General features: G+C 42.5%; 1 protein-coding gene across 3 annotated transcripts in view; it reads left to right on the plus strand.

Annotated features, from left to right (window-relative positions):
• Nucleotides 1-14,564, plus strand: part of LOC124032054 (protein kinase C and casein kinase substrate in neurons protein 1-like) — a 53,334-nt gene that overhangs the window by 15,911 nt on the left and 22,859 nt on the right. Inside the window, exon 1 of one of the 3 annotated variants that reach the window (XM_046344082.1) lies at nt 12,285-12,548. The exons of the other annotated variants lie outside the window; for them this stretch is intronic. The gene's annotated coding sequence lies outside the window, so the exon portion shown is untranslated. Of the gene's footprint in view, nt 1-12,284; nt 12,549-14,564 lie in introns of those variants that run through there. 3 annotated transcript variants of the gene reach the window in all.

A 14,564-nucleotide genomic window follows, 5' to 3' on the forward strand; every position in this document is an offset into this window, starting at 1 on the left:
GATGCAGTCTATCACAGTGCCATCCGTTTTGTCACTAAAGCACCTTATACCACCCACCACTGCGACTTGTATGCTCTAGTCGGCTGGCCCTCGCTACATATTCGTCGCCAGACCCACTGGCTCCAGGTCATCTACAAGTCCATGCTAGGTAAAGCTCTCTTATCTCAGTTCACTGGTCACGATGGCAACACCCATCCGTAGCACGCGCTCCAGCAGGTGTATCTCACTGATCATCCCTAAAGCCAACACCTCATTTGGCCGCCTTTCGTTCCAGTACTCTGCTGCCTGTGACTGGAATGAACTGCAAAAATCGCTGAAGTTGGAGACTTTTATCTCCCTCACCAACTTCAAACATCAGCTACCTGAGCAGCTAACCGATCGCTGCAGCTGTACATAGTCTATTGGTAAATAGCCCACCCATTTTCACCTACCTCATTCCCATACTGTTTTTATACTGTTTTTATTTATTTACTTTTCTGCTCTTTTGCACACCAATATCTCTACCTGTACATGACCATCTGATCATTTATCACTCCAGTGCTAATCTGCAAAATTGTAATTATTCGCCTACCTCATGCCTTTTGCACACATTGTATATAGACTCCCCCTTTTTTCTACTGTGTTATTGACTTGTTAATTGTTTACTCCATGTGTAACTCTGTGTTGTCTGTTCACACTGCTATGCTTTATCTTGGCCAGGTCGCAGTTGCAAATGAGAACTTGTTCTCAACTAGCCTACCTGGTTAAATAAAGGTGAAATAAAAAAATAATTCATCTAATAGCTAGTTGAGACAACCACATGTCACAATCGTAGTAAGCACATTTTTCCTCAATAAAGAAGTAATCAGCAAAGTCAGTGCCAGTAGGAAAAGAAGAAGGAGGGCTGCTAAGACTGAGATGTCTTATTTAAGATATTCTTTGAATAGGTAGGGTCTCAGATGTTTTTGGAGATGGGCAGGGACTCCGTTGACACACCGTGTCTGTGATAATTCTAGATTAACATGGGATTATTGTGAGAGTGTGTCAAGGTATGTAATGCCTCTACTTGGCAATGTCAATTTGCACCTCAGTGCTGTTAACCATCCATCGTGTATGTATTCCACAAACATTTTTTATTCTCTATATCCTCTTATTACAGACATGTATTCAGGTTATTAAGACCTATTGAAGCCAGGGGAACATTTGAGAGAAGGTGGGAACTCTGAGAACAAAATGGAGAAATTCTCTATTGAAGCTGTCTGATTTAGAATGAATGAAAATCCTAATTCAGCCATGTTAAAAGAATCACACACACACATATATGCACACACACACTCTGGCAGTATTTACCGTGCCTTTGAAGAGCCCCCATCAGTATTCTGAGGAGCGACAGGCAGTTAAACGTAGAGAAGGAAGAAGAAGGCTGGTGTTTGAAGAGCTCCGCTCACAGATTTACTATCGCCTCCTTCCTTTCACTCCTTTCCCTGCTCCTTCTGTCTCTGTATCTCAGCCCTGGCTCTGTGAAAACCTGGACCGGTGTGAAGGGCCATGAGAGCCCTGTCCACATTCACTATCTCTCTCCCAGTTAGAAGGAAGTGGTGGAGCGGACAGACATTGCTGCTTCCTGTACAGTGCAGCCAAAGAGGAAGAGGCGAGATCATCTTTGGTGCAGCTCATTTTCTTCCCTTCCTTTAAAATCCTTTAAAATATCTTTGTCTTCCTCCTCCTCTCTCTTTCTCCTCCTCGGCTCTCCACCCTACTCTCTTCCCTCCCTCCATGGGTTTCTCTGTTTACCACACTCAATGTCACCAGGAGGCTTGTGGGTTACATAAGCATTGCAGCAGCACTATCTGGACAGGGGTGTGTTATATCAGGACTAGGCGTCACATGTGCTAAGGGTGTGTGTGTGTGGTGGTTTGATGTATGGGGGCAATACATGTCAGTGTTGTAGGTTAGCGTGTATGTGTGTGGATGGATGTGTGTGTGTCCAACGTATGTGCACTCTGCAATTTGTGCCTTGAACAAAGCTAACACCCTTGCTTTCCGTGCGATATCAGCAGTTCCAAGCCTGGGGATCTACACACTATCCAGTCAGCACCTATCTCTTTTTCTTTCTCTCTGTCTTTCTTTCTCTCTGTTACCTGGACAGGGCTGTAGAATATGAGTATGATGCTAAACAGTGGCTACTAGTAATAATGCTTCTGTAACATTGGGGACATGCAGTCCTTAAATTGCACACACAGCCAGCAACAGAGCCGCCATCAAAATAATGAAAACCATGCTGCCCCATTGTACTCTGCTATAAATTTGCATCAACATTTTGCTCTCCTTGAAGCTTTGTAATGAAAATGATTGCTAATCATAATGCAGTGTGTGCAGTGAGGACTTTCAAGACAGAGAGAAATGTGTAATGCAGTATGTGCACAGGGAATTCATACCTGTATATTCTGAGGCTCTTGATAGAAAACTGCTATTTAAACATTGCATTAAGCTCTATTAATCTCTCAATTACAATGAATGGAACTATGTTCAGTATACCTTGACTTTGATCTCTTCATGTTGTAATTTTGACATTCCTCCATCTTACAGCTCCAAGATAGACTGTGAGTTATTTTATGTACATTCTCTGTTTTTTTCCCCTCCTTTTCCTATAAGAGCTTTTTCACAGCGGACCAGTCAGTCAATGCCACCTCAGGGATTATAGAGTATGCCATGGTACTTTAAAATAACATTCTAATAGAAAATGGTAGGTCGTCGCTCATGAATTAACAAAATAAATCTCCACATATAACATCACACTAAGGTGTACGGCGTTCAATGTATAACAGGGAATGATAGTATGTCTATTTTGCTCCAGAGAAGTAGCTCATTGTTCCCGCGTTGGCCCAGATGCTAGGGCGGCAGGTAGCCTAGCGGTTAAGAGTGTTGGGCCAGTAACCAAAAGGTCGCTGGTTTGAATCGAATCAAGCCGACGAGGTAAAAAAATCTGCCAGTGCCATTGAGCAAGGCACTTAATTCTAATTGCTCCTGGATAAGAGCTTCTGCTAAATTATGTAAATGTATGTAAATTGTAAAGGCTTTTGTTTGTAATGTCTTTTTTGTTACGCGTCGGATCCAAGTAAGACTAGCTAGACTACCTCTGGCTAATGGGGATCCTAATAAAATCACATAAACTCAAAGCTGCTTATTCCGATATTGCTATTCTAACATTATGGCAAGGTTTTGGCTTTGCTGCATGGCTAGTCTACTTGGTTCTGGCCTGTCTTGTAGCATATAGACATTTACTGTGGCTATTATACTCATCCTGTAGCTGTGTTTGTTCTCAGCACCATGCTCAGGGCTGGGTCTGCTCTTTGTTGACACTGTGTATTGACTCTTGTTGATTTGACAGGAGTGATTTAGTATGTGGTGTGAAGGTGGGAAATTAATCAAGTCCCCCTGAGAACATAGGTTGAGTCTGCTTTACCCATCTTCATTTTCTCAGGAGAAAGAAAAGAAGGACATAATGAGAAAGAGAGATATAGAAAAAGAAAGGCAGAGTCTTTTGACAGGGACAGAGGGCCCAATATGTCTGTCCCTTGAATCTTAACAAGCGCACAGAGTTCAATACTGACCAGGCTAAGCTTGTTTCATATGACCGGGTCAGTGGCTCTTGCCTGCTGGAGCAATGACATCAGCAGCTGTTCCTGCTGTACTCTAACGGAATGCTGGGCCTGGGCTGGGTAGGCTAGGATGAAATATCTAGCATGAGAGCTCATTGTAATGGGGAGGGAAGCAGGGAAAGATGTGAGGGAGCTGGGTGTGGTGGTTTTGTTCCTCCACCATCCAGGGAGAGATGGAGAGGCGGAAGGCCTGGTCCTGCAGCAAGCCCTAGAGCTCTGTTATCTACTGTAGGCCACCTCTGAATCAGAGAACTGAGTCACACGTTTGTCTCCCCAAATAGGGATCCCATCCAGCCAGACTGCTCTGTGCAGACAGACAACTTAGAGAGCTTTAAAACATGTTTTAATATTTTGCAGTAACGAAAGAGAAAAATATAATATTTACAAATGGTAATTCATTTATTTTTCCTGTGTGAGTTAGCGAGAGAGAGGGTGTGTGTATTCATGATGACAGAGATTAGTTGTATGAGCAGGATGTATTACATCTGTGTGTCTGTTTGTTAAGGCCAGATCTGAGTAGACATTTAGGGGCAATGTGAATGCAGTGGTTACTGGTGTATTTGTACTGAATCACTCTGGCTGAGCTCATTATGATCATTGTGATGGTGTACAGCGCAGTTCCACCCACATGCATTTCTGCACCATACTGGTTTCCCTCCCACTCACACGAGGAGGAATGCATCCCACGCACACAAACTGCAGTGCATTCACATTATGCTCAATACTGCTCAGATTCTGCCTTGGATTAGGTTTGCTTCCAGTCAATGATCCAGTCCTTTCTCCAAAGAGCTTCCAAAGAGCAGCCTGTAGAACTCACTCAGTGCTGCAGCCCCTTCATTCCCTCTCTTCCTTCCCTCTCTCTGAGAGGACATTGATATGTTGCAACAGTACTTCAATCTCATACATCAGTGGGTGTGTAGTGGGGGTGGGGCAGCATGCATATCGTCGTCCTCATATGACGTTTCACCCTCCTCACATTGTTGCAAGGGTAGGCTTATCGCGAAACAGGCTTCCCTAAAACAGGAAGCCTGGAGAACTTCCATGGCAGAAATCAGCTAAAAAGACGGGTCGGAAGCTGATGTAAATCAGTGACACCTCGCAACACGTCAAGCCAATGAAATGCCTTGCTTGGGCGGCACTCCGAATGTGTGCACCAGATTAGGGAAAGTTAGAAATTGAAGGTGTCATCAGGACTGGTCCAATTGAATTGAAGGTGTCATGGGGACTGGTCTAATTGAAGGTGTCATAGGGACTGGTCTAATTGAAGGTGTCATAGAGACTGGTCCAATTGAAGGTGTCATATGGACTGGTCCAATTGAAGGTCTCATAGGGACTGGTCCAATTGAAGGTGTCATAGGGACTGGTCCAATTGAAGGTCTCATAGGGACTGGTCCAATTGAAGGTGTCATAGGGACTGGTCCAATTGAAGGTCTCATAGGGACTGGTCTAATTGAAGGTGTCATAGGGACTGGTCTAATTGAAGGTGTCAATTGAAGGTCTCATAGGGACTGGTCTTGAAGGTCTCATAGGGACTGGTCTAATTGAAGGTGTCTCATTGAAGGGACTGGTCCAATTGAAGGTCTCATAGGGACTGGTCCAATTGAAGGTGTCATAGGGACTGGTCCAATTGAAGGTCTGAGGGACTGGTCCAATTGAAGGTCTCATAGGGACTGGTCCAATTGAAGGTCTCAGGGACTGTCATAGGGACTGGTCTAATTGAAGGTGTCATAGGGACTGGTCCAATTGAAGGTGTCATAGGGACTGGTCCAATTGAAGGTCTCATAGGGACTGGTCTAATTGAAGGTGTCATAGGGACTGGTCTAATTGAAGGTGTCATAGGGACTGGTCTAATTGAAGGTGTCATAGGGACTGGTCCAATTGAAGGTGTCATAGGGACTGGTCTAATTGAAGGTGTCATAGGGACTGGTCTAATTGAAGGTGTCATAGGGACTGGTCCAATTGAAGGTGTCATAGGGACTGGTCCAATTGAAGGTGTCATAGGGACTGGTCTAATTGAAGGTGTCATAGGGACTGGTCCAATTGAAGGTGTCATAGGGACTGGTCCAATTGAAGGTGTCATAGGGACTGGTCTAATTGAAGGTGTCATAGGGACTGGTCTAACTGAAGGTGTCATAGGGACTGGTCTAATTGAAGGTGTCATAGGGACTGGTCTAATTGAAGGTGTCATAGGGACTGGTCTAATTGAAGGTGTCATAGGGACTGGTCTAACTGAAGGTGTCATAGGGACTGGTCTAATTGAAGGTGTCATAGGGACTGGTCCAATTGAAGGTCTGAAATATGACATTTACATAAGTATTCAGACCCTTTACTCAGTACTTTTTGAAGCACCTTTTGGATTATGTCGAGGCACAGATCTGGGGAAGGGTACCAACACATTTCTGCAGCATTGCTTCCATTATTCTTAAATGAAAGAAGTTTGTTACCACCAAGACTCTTCCTAGAGCTGGCTGCCTGGAAAAACTGAGCAATTGGGGGAGAAAGGCCTTGGACAGGGAGGTGACCAAGAACCCGACGGTCACTTTGATAGAGCTCCAGAGTTCCTCTGTGGAGATGGGAGAACCTTCCAGAAGGACTACCATCTCTGCAGCACTCCACCAATCAACAGGACAACGGCCCTAAGCACACAGCCGAGACCATGCAGGAGTGGCTTCTGGACACGTCTCTGAATGTCCTTCAGTGGCCCAGCCAGAGCCCGGACTTGAACCAGATCGAACATCTCTGGAGAGACCTGAAAAAAGCTGTACAGCAATGCTCCCCATCCAACCTGACAGAGCTTGAGAGGATCTGCAGAGAATAATGGGAGAAACTCCCCAAATACAGGTGTGCCAAGATTGTAGTTGCATACCCAAGAAGACTCAATGCTGTAATCGCTGCCAAAGGTGCTTCAACAAAGTACTGAGTATAGGGTCTGAATAGGTTTTTAAAATACATTTGCAAACATTTCTAAAAAACTGAACTTTGCATTGTCATTATGTGGTATTGTGTGTAGATTGATGAGGAAAATGTAATCAATTTTAGAATAAGGCTGTAATGTAACAAATTGTGTAAGAAGTCAGGGGGTCTGAATACTTTGCACTTTTTTGGACCAACACAGGTTAGTTTTGAGAAAGGTCAGCTGACCTTGTAAGATACCTAGGTATAACGTAATAGCTAGTTAATTTTCTCTCATGATTATAAAGCCAACCACATTTTTTATAAAAGGTTAGCTGTGTCTCTAGCTTATCCAGAGTCAGTGATACATAGAGCAACCATGTACTGTCTACAGTATCTATGGGAACAACTGCAATCATTTTGCAAGCGACATTACTGTAATGAATTAAATAAAATGAACCTCATAAAATGTTAATGCATGTAATGCTCATCTCCTGTAGCCTAATTGTCATCTCCTTATTTTCATACTAAATTACAAGGGTTGGATTTGCACTAAACCAATGTATTTCTCAGCACTTAAAAGGCATGTAAAAAATCTGGTATATGGTTTGCCTGATATAGATTGTCTACTGGTATCCTTTTGAATTGAGAACATATAGCTCAACATTTTACATTTACATTTAAGTCATTTAGCAGACGCTCTTATCCAGAGCGACATGTGTGAGTTGAGCTATTCTCTGCTTCAGATGACAGATGCCCATAAGGCCAGTAATGCCGTCATACTGTAGGCCTAAGGCTGTGTTGGCCATGCCATATAAGCTGCAGAATGGATTCACATCGTTGATATACTGAGAGAGAGTGACAATCAAATAAAACAGATTGGAGATCTTACAACTAGACAAAAAGGAAATGTTCATTTGAAAACACAGACCCATTACAGACAGAAACCCTTCCCCTCTTTATTGCATGATTGTGATAGGTGATTAATCAACATGATTGTGATAGGTGATTAATCAACATGATTGTGATAGGTGATTAATCAACATGATTGTGATAGGTGATTAATCAACATGATTGTGATAGGTGATTAATCAACATGATTGTGATAGGTGATTAATCAACATGATTGTGATAGGTGATTAATCAACATGATTGTGATAGGTGATTAATCAACATTGGCACTAGTTCATTTTGAATAATAGTATAAACACTTCACTTCAAAATGTACAAATAAGCTAACTCGTATGTAAAGATTAGACATCTTAGTTTAAACAACAATAGATAATTGAGCAGTAAAAGGTAGGCTATTATTATAAAAACTTTATTTCAGGTTTAAAAAAACTCCATACCAGCAGTGGCCAACCTTGCTCCACTGATCCCTAATCTACTGATCTACCTCGCTCCACTGATCCCTAATCTACTGATCTACCTCGCTCCACTGATCCCTAATCTACTGATCTACCTCGCTCCACTGATCCCTAATCTACTGATCTACCTCGCTCCACTGATCCCTAATCTACTGATCTACCTCGCTCCACTGATCCCTAATCTACTGATCTACCTCGCTCCACTGATCCATAATCTACTGATCTACCTCGCTCCACTGATCCCTAATCTACTGATCTACCTCGCTCCACTGATCCCTAATCTACTGATCTACCTCGCTCCACTGATCCCTAATCTACTGATCTACCTCGCTCCACTGATCCCTAATCTACTGATCTACCTCGCTCCACTGATCCCTAATCTACTGATCTACCTTGCTCCACTGATCCCTAATCTACTGGGTGAGGAGACTTCTATACCAGCCCAGCAATAGCACACTTGATTATCAACTCATTAGATTTGAGTTGAATGAGGTGTGTTATTGCTGGGCTGAAATAGAACCCTGCAGACCTCCAGCAAGGCTGGCCTGCTCCAATTGTAATAGGGTTATACATTGTGAGTGATTAACTGTATTTTTGTATACAACATTTTCTAACATAGGTAGGCCTACACACATAACCCATGGCATTTAGGATATACCATTAGTCTCTTAGGATATTCATTGAGACCTCTCTCTTCATGTGGAAACAGGCTTTCACAGCTTTCCATATCGGAGGACAGAAAACATCACAAAGAAACGAGTTTCATTATACTCAAATTAGACAGCACTTAACATGATGTTGCTATTATCTCTATGTCCTCAATGTTTTCCCCTCTAGGTACTGGAACTGATGAATCTTTTAAAAATGTCCTTCTAAAAAATGACCTCCCTTATCCAGTAGCCTACACTCTCCCTTTACTGACATCTGGAGCTGCAATTTCATCCTCTTCCATGACTATTATCTACAAATGCACTTGGAGACTGCATTTTTAAAATGTACATTTATTAAGATACCTAGCTAATAGGAAGTTAGCTAGCTGATGACATTTAATTCACTTAACTAAACAGTGTGTAAAGTTAGTTAGCTAGCTAGCAGCTTAGATGAGTTAGCCTACAAAGTGGCCTACTGTAGCCAGCTAGCTAGCTATCTATTATATAATACATTGTTTTTTTTATTGAAAAAATGTATTTACTCACTTGAATAGGTTCTCCAACTGCCTCTGTTTTTTGGGTTCTTACAAAAACTAAATAATGGACAATCTTCACAATATCTTTGGTGGTAGCAAAGCGCAGCCAGCAACCATGTGGATCAAATAAAACAGTCAACCGAATTGTTTATAGTCATCTCTCCTCCTTTCAGGCTTTTTCTTCTTTGGACCTTACATGGCGATTGGCATCTAATAGTATTACCATGACGATGATCGACCTCAGTTCCTCTTTCAATCACCCATGTGGGTATAACCAATGAGGAGTTGGCATGTGGGTATCTGCTTCTATAAACTAATGAGGAGATGGGAGAGGCAGGATTTGCAGCGCGATCTGCATCACAAATAAAAGCAGCTTCTATTTTAGCGCCTGGCAACACAGATGCTCGTTGGCATGAGCGAGCAGTGTGGGTGCAATGATTGAATAACGTGTGGAAATGTATTTTGCAACGCGAAGCACGCACGCGACGTGAGCGGTGTGATCAGCAGAGCAGTTACCATACCAGGCTGTGATGCAACTGGTCAGAATGCTCTCAATGATGCAGCTGTAGAACTTTTTGAGGATCTGGTTGTTCATTGGTGATGTGGACACCAAGGAACTTGGAACTCTCAACCCGCTCCACTACAGCCCTGTCGTTAATGGGGACCTGTTAGGCCCGTCTTTTCCTGTAGTCCACGATCAGCTCCTTTGTCTTGTTCACATTGAATGGTGAATGGGAAAAAAAAGTGTCACTCGAGCGATTTAGAACATGTTGTGACGTTTGTCTTTAGCAGCGTAATCCACTTTCAATAAATATAAATCACAGACTGTCACCCACACTTTATAATGTGAAAACTAGCACTTGAAACTAGCATAGGCAGCAACTACCCCGACAGGAAAACAGTAACGTTTACAGCACCCCTTCTATGGGCGTGTCAAGGGAGGGGTCTTGAAATAAAACATACAATCAAAATTATGCCGCTGGTACCAGCAGACCATTCAAACCATTTTTTGCAATACAACATTCTCCAAATCTCAAAGGGAGGTGTGACAACGACGTGATTTTGGAGGTATGGCAACATGAGACTACTGGAAGCAGCCATTGCATAGAACTGTAAATGTTTGAGAGACAGATTATTTTGACCCAAAATACATTTGAATCGTTTCAAGGAACATCTTCTGTTGTCTGGGTATAGCAGTACAGGTATAGAGGAGAGGGAGGCTATGGAAATGTTTTCTTGTCTGGGTATAGCAGTACAGGTATAGGGGAGAGGGAGGCTATGGAAATGTTTTCTTGTCTGGGTATAGCAGTACAGGTATAGAGGAGAGGGAGGCTATGGAAATGTTTTCTTGTCTGGGTATAGCAGTACAGGTATAGAGGAGAGGGAGGCTATGGAAATGTTTTCTTGTCTGGGTATAGCAGTACAGGTATAGAGGAGAAGGAGGCTATGAACATATTCTGTTGTCTGGGTATGGCAGTACAGGTATAGAGGAGAGGGAGGCTATGGAAATGTTTTGTTGTCTGGGTATGGCAGTACAGGTATAGAGGAGAGGGAGGCTATGAACATATTCTGTTGTCTGGGTATAGCAGTACAGGTATAGAGGAGAGGGAGTCTATGAACATGTTCTGTTGTCTGTGTGACAGGGGAGAAGGTACATGGGGAGAGGGAGGTTATTTTTTAGATGCTGCTGCAGTCTCCCCATCTGGATGGCCATGTCAGCTCTGATTTAAGTCTCACAATCCATGGCCCAGCGAGCTGAGCAGAGCACAGGGCCGACTGTAGAACACATTCCACTGATAAATACAACAATACCCCCCCCCATCACATTTACCCTCTGCCCCTTCCTTTCTAACAATCTTTTACAAACACCCATCCTCCCTCCACACACACCACTGAATGCCTGATGCGTTTACCGAGATAGTCTGCTCATTTTTACTGGAGTGCAGGTGCTGTGCTGTTATGGATATGAGAAGACCCTATAGGAGTTGGTTGCAGAGTCACCTGACTACACTCATCCACCTAACCACCCCTTATGTTTTCGCCTGAATGTGGATAATGGCCAGCTTCCCACCCTCATCTCATCTCCACTGTGATGATGCAAGCCCCGTGCACACAGTGCTGTAGCTCTGTCTGTCTCCTAGCAACATTCAACAGCCTGTTTATTCCACCCTGCCGCTGTAACCGCAGTGCCCGCACGCCCCGGAGATGAATCACGTCTCTCTCCTGATCTATTTAGCTACCACTCTGACCCGGTGGCACTCTCTATTCCGCTCACCAACTGTTTTCTAACAACAGCTTCCATTGCTCTATGCACCTGCTCCACCAAGTCTCATCTCCCTACCTCCCTTCCTCGCTGTCTATCTCTCTCGCTCTCACTCTCTCGCTCTCCTTCAGAAGCCCCACTCTCCCCCTCCCTATCACTTTCTCTCTCCAGTTCCTCCTCTTTCCTCCTCTCTCTCCTTGAGTGTCCTCCCTATCAGCTTCTCACTTGAAGGTCTTCTCAGAGTGTATTTCTGTCCAACAGTAGCCATGACAACCACCAATGTTTATGGAATTCATATTGTTTAGGTAAGAGTGAGTTATAGATGGGTTCAGGCGTATTTGAGTAAGCTACCTGGTTTGGTAATCAGCCTCATTTCTAAAACGTGTCAGAAAGGGGGATGGTAGGGTGTGAGAGAATAAAGTTAGAACCTGACTGAAATCTGATTACTGTAATAGGTTTACAAGTGTTTTGTGGTTCTCACTCACAAGGCTTTAGAAGAGCGACAAACAGCCCTATGACGAAGGTATGAACATGGTCTCCCATGCTACACAATGTACAAAGTCATAGATAATATATCATTATGTTTAACAATACCACTCCTTATTTCATTATTCCACACCAGTCACCTCATCTAAGCATATATACCATCTGTATTCAGGCAGTAGGTTTGCATGCTGCTTTTTTGCATACACAATCACACACACCAAGCACAGCCTCAATATATCTCCCTCTCTCTCACACACACACACGTTTGGGATGCCTTGCACGTTTATCTAGCTAGCCTATCAATACATAATCACATCCTGGTAGTTAGTGTAATCTCAGACTCTTTCATTGCATCCACCTCTCTCTCACACTCTGCAATGCATGTATATTATATTGCTCCTCCTATCTTCTCCTATCCTCTTCTTCACCCTCCCTCCCCTTCTAAGCCATTCAATTGGAACATTGCAGGATTATCTGTCCACCATTGAGAAACACTGGCTTGTTCACACTGGGTCTGGCCAAGACGGCCAAAAACAAAGAAGTTCAACAGAGCCCACTGTTCTCCCTGCTAATGAATTCAAACAGAAGCCAAATCTGGACTACAAAATAAGACTCGAAGAGGGAGTAGCCCGTGTATGGTTCCCACAGGGGCTTGTGGATGTACATTTATTTTTGATAGTGTCCTTCAATCTGTTTTCATGGGTGCAAATAGGGTAAGTGAAAATCATTAATATTCTTGCTCCTTTCTGAGCCATAATGGCTTTGACCTGTCCCTTTATTTCCTTCTGGCTGTGCTGTTAGACAGATCCTAGTATGTTGATTGTACAGTGCAATATCCTGCAAGCTACGTCTTCAAGAGAGGTCGTTGATTCATTAATTGCCCAAGGATTGGATCAAAACTCTAATGGACCCAATTATATGACATTTGGATGTATGTATGTCTCTTATCCAAGTCATTTAAAGTTGCCTTCAGTTGGTGAAATCGTCTATCCTCTAGTGGTTAAGGGAGAGACTGTGTACTGGTCGTGTTTTTTATATGGGCACCAAGTTTATATTAGAGATAGGGTTTGATAAATTGTCAAGAAAACATAGTAGCCTATTAGAACTGTTTGGATCATTTTTATAGGCATATTCTCCTCATTAAGCAAAAGATACTCAATCATTTTTTATGGTGGAAAAGGCTTGATACTAAGATCAACTTACTGTATCAGTTTTAGGTACAGGAAGTGAAAATAACCTTTTGAGTCTTGTTCTGAAAAGGAGAAGTAGAATCTGTTTGGACTGGCACATTTAGTGGCCTTGAAACCACAAGCAACATGAAAATGATGTGCCACATATTGAAACTTTGATGTAGCTATTTTCATGTTTAGATTTGACACCTGTCATACTGTACATCAATTGACGTTTCAATCAATTAGGCTATTCTCTGTCTTTCTCATCTCCTCACCACGCATTGCAAAAGAAGACAATCTACTGGCAGATTGACCAAAATAATTAAGCAGCATGTCTCCCTACCTCCCAAATTAAATTAAATCAAACTTTTTTATATGTAAAAAATTTTTAAGTAAGAGAATCATGTCTTAAATATTTTTTTCAAGTAACACAATAAAATAACAATAAAGAGGCTATATACAGAGGGTACCGGTACCGATTCAATGTGCAGGGGTACACATTCCCTCAAGTGATGATCATTTTTGTTTTCTGGCACATGCCACTTTACAACCCTGAGTACCGGAGGATGATGTATTCTCATTCTGTAGTGTGACCATCTGACCCTGAGGACCTTTGTGTCCACATTGTCCTTTAGTATTAACAAACATTGTGCCAGTAACCGATCCAGTAATAAGCCTTTGACCCTATAATAGTTTGAGAGGTTAACCATGCATGAAAGGACTGTAACCTTCCATGTAGCTTGTCTCACAAGATGATTTTGGAATGGTATGAGTTCTGTTTTTCCCTTGTTATTTCACAATAATGGTAATGCTGCTGAAGGTTAGGTGTGCTTAGTTAGCTTTTCAATGTCACAAGCGTGTTAACATGTAAATATACAGTATTAGCATTGATAATGTAAAATGTTTTTTGTTTTTGTTTTTGCACAAAAATACAGTAAATAACTTAACTCTAAAGCAAAGGTTTTACACAGTTTATTCAAAGAGTATGCAGTTATGTTTAGGTGTGGTTGAGTGTTTATCCAATATAATTCAATATATGGAAATGCCTGCAAAATGGAGCATGTTTGACTATGACATTTCACATTCACATACTTCACCCAAATTAATGAATGTTGAAAGCATAATCTAGCTTTATTCACATTTATAAACTGCCTCACTATGGTATAATAACTATATTATAGTAGTGTGCGCTATAGAACCATGTGGGTTTCTTCATGAGCTCAGCTTTTAGAGTCTTGCAGGGGCTTAGCCGGCTCTGGAGGACAGCATGCCTCTTAGCCAGGGATCCAGAGGCTAATTGGAGGGCCAGACTGACAGACAGGTAGACGGACCTATGATCTCACTGAAATGAGAAGCGCACCAATAATAATGGGCGGGTCCTAGCTTGGTTGAGATTATCTAGAGAACCTGACCAGCGGGTCAAAGTGTGAAATGTCTTGGTTCCCCTGGATGAAACATTGTCTGCAGCATATCAACCAGATGTAATGCCTTGCTGAGTCACGACTTCTGATTACCATGCATGGTATAGGTCTTATTGCTCATAAAACTACAAGGCAA

Source organism: Oncorhynchus gorbuscha, linkage group LG03, assembly GCF_021184085.1.
Source record: "Oncorhynchus gorbuscha isolate QuinsamMale2020 ecotype Even-year linkage group LG03, OgorEven_v1.0, whole genome shotgun sequence".
In the NCBI taxonomy this organism is placed as follows: Eukaryota; Metazoa; Chordata; class Actinopteri; order Salmoniformes; family Salmonidae; genus Oncorhynchus; species Oncorhynchus gorbuscha.